Source organism: Musca autumnalis, unplaced genomic scaffold (assembly GCF_047663935.1).
Source record: "Musca autumnalis isolate F117 unplaced genomic scaffold, ASM4766393v1 scaffold_5, whole genome shotgun sequence".
In the NCBI taxonomy this organism is placed as follows: domain Eukaryota; kingdom Metazoa; phylum Arthropoda; class Insecta; order Diptera; family Muscidae; genus Musca; species Musca autumnalis.
Genome location: NW_027412088.1, coordinates 96,142,109 through 96,148,586, shown reverse-complemented (window position 1 = coordinate 96,148,586; position 6,478 = coordinate 96,142,109).

Genomic DNA, 6,478 nt, shown 5'->3' with positions numbered 1-6,478 from the left:
CATGTCGAAATTTGGTGCTGCAAACTGTTGGTATCCAATAGCAGCGAAGACGACGAAGATACCACAGTCCCAATCCCAGAAGATGGTATTGAATGTATACCGCCCAGCCAAGATGAGGTAAAGACAGCAATAAATCGGCTTACCAGCCGAGCTGTTCAAAACCGGAGGCGACACGCTGATAAGGTGTATTCATCAGCTAGTTAGCACCATCTGGCAGGAAGAACGAGTACCCGACGATTGGAACTTGAGTATTCTGTGCCCCGTCCACAAGAAGGGAGATAAGACTGTATGCTCTAACTATAGGGACATAAGTCCACTCCCTACTGCCTACAAGATCGTGTCAGGGATATTGTGCGAACGACTAAAACCTATGGTCAACGAGATAATTGGACCATACCAATGCGGCTTTAGACCTGGCAAAGTCCACCGTTGACCAGATATTTACCCTGCGGCAAATCCTGGAGAAGACCCAAGAGATGCAGATCGACACCTACCACCTTTTTGTCGATTATAAAGCAGCCTTCGACAGCCCGCTGCGTTCAAAGGTATTCCAAGCCATGTCTGGATTTGGTATCCCTACAAAGCTCATCCGGCTTTGTAAAATGACTTTAACTGACACGAGGTCCTCAGTTAAAATAGGAAAGAACCTCTCCGAAGAGTTTGATACCTAAAGAGGTTTCAGACAAGGAGACAGCCTTTCGTGTGATCTCTTCACCGTCCTGCTGGAAAAGGTTATACGAGAGGCAAACGTCAAAAGAAGTGGCACAATCTACACCAATAGTCACATGTTACTTGCTTATGCTGATGATATAGACATCATGGGCCGATCAGTAAAAGAAGTAACTGATACCTTTATGAAAGTCGAAGGAGTATCTGCTAAAGTGGGTCTGGCGGTAAACGGTGAGAAGACCAAGTTGATGGTGTCGACGCGCAATGCGTCCATTGACTTCGGACCAACTGTTGAAGCTGGTTCCTATAATTTTGAGTTAGTAAAAGATTTCGTATACCTCGGCACCGTCTTAAACACAACAAACGACATCAGTTGTGAAATAAAAAGAAGAATTGTATTGGCCAAGAATTTAAGAATTGTATTGTTCAAAAACAAAACCACAACTCGTCAAAGAAAAATAACGCTTTACAAAACAATGATACTACCCTTGCTGATGTATGGTTCCGAAGCCAATAGTCACATGTTACTTGCTTATGCTGATGATATAGACATCATGGGCCGATCAGTAAAAGAAGTAACTGATACCTTTATGAAAGTCGAAGGAGAATCTGCTAAAGTGGGTCTGGAGGTAAACGGTGAGAAGACCAAGTTGATGGTGTCGACGCGCAATGCGTCCATTGACTTCGGACCGACTGTGAAACTTGGTAGTAATAATATTCAGGTAGTAAAAGACTTCGTCTACCTCGGCACCTCCGTAAACACAACAAACGACATCAGTTGTGAAATAAAAAGAAGAAATGTATTGGCCAACAGATGCTACTTTGGTTTAAGTAAGCAGTTTAAAAACAATGCCACATCTCGCCAAACAAAAATAACGCTCTACAAAACACTGATACTACCCGTGCTGATGTATGGCTCCGAAGCCTGGGTACTTGCGCAAGCAGACATGGCAGTGCTTGGCGTGTTTGAGAGAAAAATTCTTCGAAAGATGTACGGACCAATCTGCGTTGACGGTGAATATCGACGTCGTATGAACCACGAGCTGTATCTGCTATACAACGACATCAATATTGTTAAACGTATCGAGATGCAGCGATTACGTTGGCTAGGCAATATCATAAGAATGAGCGATGATGAACCCGCTAAAAAGGCGTGTAAATACGGACCACTTGGCGGTGCACGCAGAATTGGCAGGCCAAGGAATAGATGGCGCAAACAAGTGGATGATGAGATGAAAAGGCGCGGTATTCCAGAGTGCGAAGCAACAAATAGAGAGAAATGGAGATCTTTTCTTAGTTCGGTCTATGGAACAAATGTTCTGTAATGGGCCAGCTAAGTAAGTAAACTACGAAGGGTGCCACCGTGGTGCAATGGTATACATACCCGTCTTGCACGCTAAAGGTCGTGGGTTCGATTCCCAGGCCAGACAACATCAAATGTTCAACGGTGGCAAAATACCCCTCAGTGATGTTGGCGACATTTCCTGAGTATTTCAGCCATGTAAAACTTCTCTACAAGTGGTGTCTTAGGACACGACGTTCGGACTCGGCAATAAAGAGTAGGTCCCATATCATTGAGCTAATATGAATCGGGGTGCACTCATTGATATGAGAGAAGTCTCCCTTGTCCCATCTGGGATGTTTGTGGAACAATTATATACCCAGCAAAATAAATTGGAAGTAGTGCAATGTGGACTAGTTCTGTCACGGCATGTTTTGATGCAGTTCAACTGGAGTCGTGAAAAAGGCACTCCAGTCCTCACATTTTAACCGCATTTGGATGCAATTCAAAGAATCACATCCACTTGTCACATTTTAACAACATCCGGATGCAGTTCAACGGAGTCGTGAAAAAGGCACTCCAATTCCTCACAATTTAACAGCATCCGGATGCAGTCCAAACGGAGTCGTGAAAAAGGCACTCCGTTCGCTACATTTTATTAGCAGTTGTTAGAGATCCCTATATGTACATAAATCAGATTGTACATCTCTACAGGCAGCGGCTTTCATTTTTCAAAAAGAGATAAGCGTGTTAACATGTCCAAATATTTGTTAATACAAACTAAATAATATTTAATATTTAATTTGTGAACATTTTTCCGGCAACTCACCAGAACAAAATTTCCGAATGGAGTGCTGTTGGAGTACGTGTCTAAATCTTAACTGGTGATGGGAAGACAACCCATTTAGCAAATGAAGCAAAAACAGTTCAGCTTGGAACAAATGCAAGCGGAGGAAACACGAATGTTTGCGATTGAATTCAATGGAGAATTTTCATAATTTGTGTTAATGTAATACAGTTGTTAATATTTTTGTTTTGCACAAATAATAAATGCATTTTATTTGTTCTGGCATATTTTGCAATGGCTTGCACAATTTCTGCAGAATGCCTGTACCAAACACGTGCTTTGGACTGCCTCCTATTCTACCCCAAAGAGTTAGTTAAAATGCAGTGCCAGAGGGTCAGTTAAAATGCAGTGCAAAAGGGTTAGTTAAAATGCAATGCCAAAGGGTCAGTTAAAATGCAGTGCCAAAGGGTTAGTTAAAATGCAGTGCTTTGGAGTGCATCTTTCAGTAGTCACGCTCTTGTAAAAATCATCAGTGAAAATGCATAATTTGATGCACATCCAGATCACTTGTACATATCAGTTAACTGCATCTTTGGAGGCAAACATTTTGCTGGGTATAAACTATGAAGGTTTTTTGAGTTCCACCAGCCTCGTTGTCCATGCTCTGACGATGCCTTTCTCCTCGGACCTACTGTAAAGCAGTAATAAATTCACGGGTTTTGGTATAGAATGTGACGAGAACTTTCATTTCCGATTTGCTTTTTCAAAATACAAAAACCAAAAAGCCTTCCACAAACATACATTCCATTGGTAAATCTTTCATATATCAGACAAGGCATACTTGGACGTAGCCAATGAGTCGTCGAAGACTCTGCCAATGTGAATCAAATGCAATATGTCTTGGAATAACCAAATACACCTATCATTCAGCACACATAAATTTCTATTTTTATACATTTTTTTTACATTAATTTATAATTTGCGGGCTTGAGTAAATATTTTCTATTTGGGAAAACAAAAAATAATATGAACAAAAGCAACAACTACGAAAACACACACACACAAAATATATTATGAAACGATTTTATCTCTACAACGGGTTTTTTAAAACGTACTATAAAATTAAAAAAAAAAAGACAAAAAAAAACACAAAATCAACAACAAGGGAATTTTAATCACATTTTTTACAAACTATGAACTTTTTTTAAATAACGACAACCACAACAACAACTACTATTACAAGTCTAACAAATCAATCCAAAACCATTTTTTTAAAAACAGTATAAATCCAAACAACAAAACATTTTTCTTAATAAAAATCTCTTAAAAAGCTTGAAAAGAATAATAAAAATATTGATTTTTCTTAAGAAAAAAAAAAAAAACTAAAACAACAAAAATATAACCATATGGCAATGAAATTAAAACCCTGAATAATGTTAAAATAGCATATATATTTAACGGAAAAACAAAAAAAGAATGAAAGAAAATACAAATAAATTAACGAAATCATATCACCAAACCAAAGTATCTGTTAAAAAATAAAACAAAACAAAAAAAGAAGAAATACTTATTAACAGTAACAATAATAAATATTATATATTTTTTAAAAGTACAAAACAAATTTCAAATCAATCAAGAAATAAAAGATAAACAGATCCAATAAAAAATGCCCCTTAGCCTCTTCGCCATTTAGTAATATAAACAAATACAAATTATTTTCCTTTCTTCCAATGAATCTATAGAAGATGAAACTAACAGCATGGGTTGAAAAGGACGGGAATATCATTTATCGGCATTTTTTCGACAATGATTCCAATAACGCGCCATTTTTTGGATGATTACGCTGCTAATGGCAACATTAATAAGGTACGAACTAATTGTACTGCACAGAGCTTTGAGTAAAAAAAAACTTTTTAGTATGGAATGGTAAATGGCATTTCATATTAGTCCCAATTTACATTAGAACATTTTCCTGGCGGCCGGCAATTGTCAGTTTGATGGAGAGAGAGAGGTGAGGCATATGGTAACCCTTTGCCTCTCAATACCCTCTCTCACCTACAAACTGACAATTGCCGCAAGGAAAATTGCCTAATGTAAATATGGACTTATTAAGGTAAATATTTTTTAAAGAGTTATTTCCTAGTCACTGGTAATGGGGGGTATTTAAGTTTGTCATTCCGTTTGTAACTACTCGAAATAATCATTGTAGACCCCACAAACTATATATATTCTTGATCAGCGTGCAATTCTACATCGATAAAGCCATGTCCGTCTGTCTGTGGAAATCACTCTAACTTCCGAACGGATTGAAGTAGGTGGATGACATTTTGGTAAAATCTATTATATGTTTGCAGGACTTTTGGTATTGAAAGCGGGCTATGTAGGTCCACGTTTTCGTATAGCCCCCATACAAAGTGACTCGTGACGAGTCGTCGTTTTAAGGAAATTTTAGGATATTTGTCCCATTTGACAACCGAATTGGTTGTAATTTGGTATTTGTGTCTCCAGAGGCTAAAAAATATTTCTACTAAATTTTGTTTACATAGGTCCACGTTTTGGTATAGCCCCCTTATAAGGCCCCATATATTGTACGCGTCATTTTAACATATTTTGAATGTATTAGTCCCATTTGACCACAGAATCAGTTGTAGGTTTGTATTTTGTGTGTTCCACAGGCTAAGAAATACGTCTACCATTAAATGATTACATAGGTCCACGTTTTGGTATTTAGTCTTCGTTGGTGTAAAAAAAAACTTTCCCCCGGAAATTTGTAGGTATAGGTCCACGCCTTCATATAGCCCCATAGAACGGTACCTCCCGATTATCGGTATTTTGAAGGTTGTGGCCTTAATATTCCTCCGAAATGGCTGAAAATTGGTGGTTAGTCTTCACTTGGGGTATAAAACATTCCATATGAAATTTGTCAGTATAGGTCACACGCCCTCATATAGTCCCCATATGACGATATCTCCCAATTTTCGGTATTTTTGAAGGTTTTAGCTATCCTATACTACCAAAATGCCTGAAATATGATGTTTCGTCCTCTTTTGGGATGCAAAACTTTCTCACAGAAATTTATCTGTATCGGTCCACGCATTAATGTACACCCCATGGAACGGTACATCTCAATTTTCGGTGTTTTGTAGGGTTTAGAGTCATTATAACACCGAAATGGCTAAAACTTGGTACATAGTCTTCGTTGTTGGTATAAAACATTCCACCTGAAATTAGTCGTCTTCATATAGCCTCCATAGAACGGTACCTCCCGATTTTCGGTATTTTAAGGTTTTAGCCTCATTATTCCACCGAAGTGGCGTAAATTTTTGTATTTAGTCTTTTTCCGGGCTATAAAAATTTCCCTCAGAAATTTGTAGGTATACGAGCATGTTTTGGGTGGTACTCCCATAGAACGGTATATCCCAATTTTCGGTATATTGAAGGTTTTAGCCTCATTATAACACGGAAATGACTGCAAGATGGTACTTAGTCTTCGTTGAGGGTATAAAACTTTCCACCTGAAATTGGTCTGCATAGGTCGATGTCTTTATATAGCCCCCATAGAACGGTACCTCCCGATTTTCTACATATAGCTTGTTCTCCACCAAAATAGCTGATATTTGGTATTAAGTTTTTGATAGAGGTATGAAACATTCCAGCCGAAATGTGCAGATATAGGTCGACGTCCTCAAATATTCCCATAGGACCGTACCTTCCGATTTACGGTATTTTAAAAGTTGTGG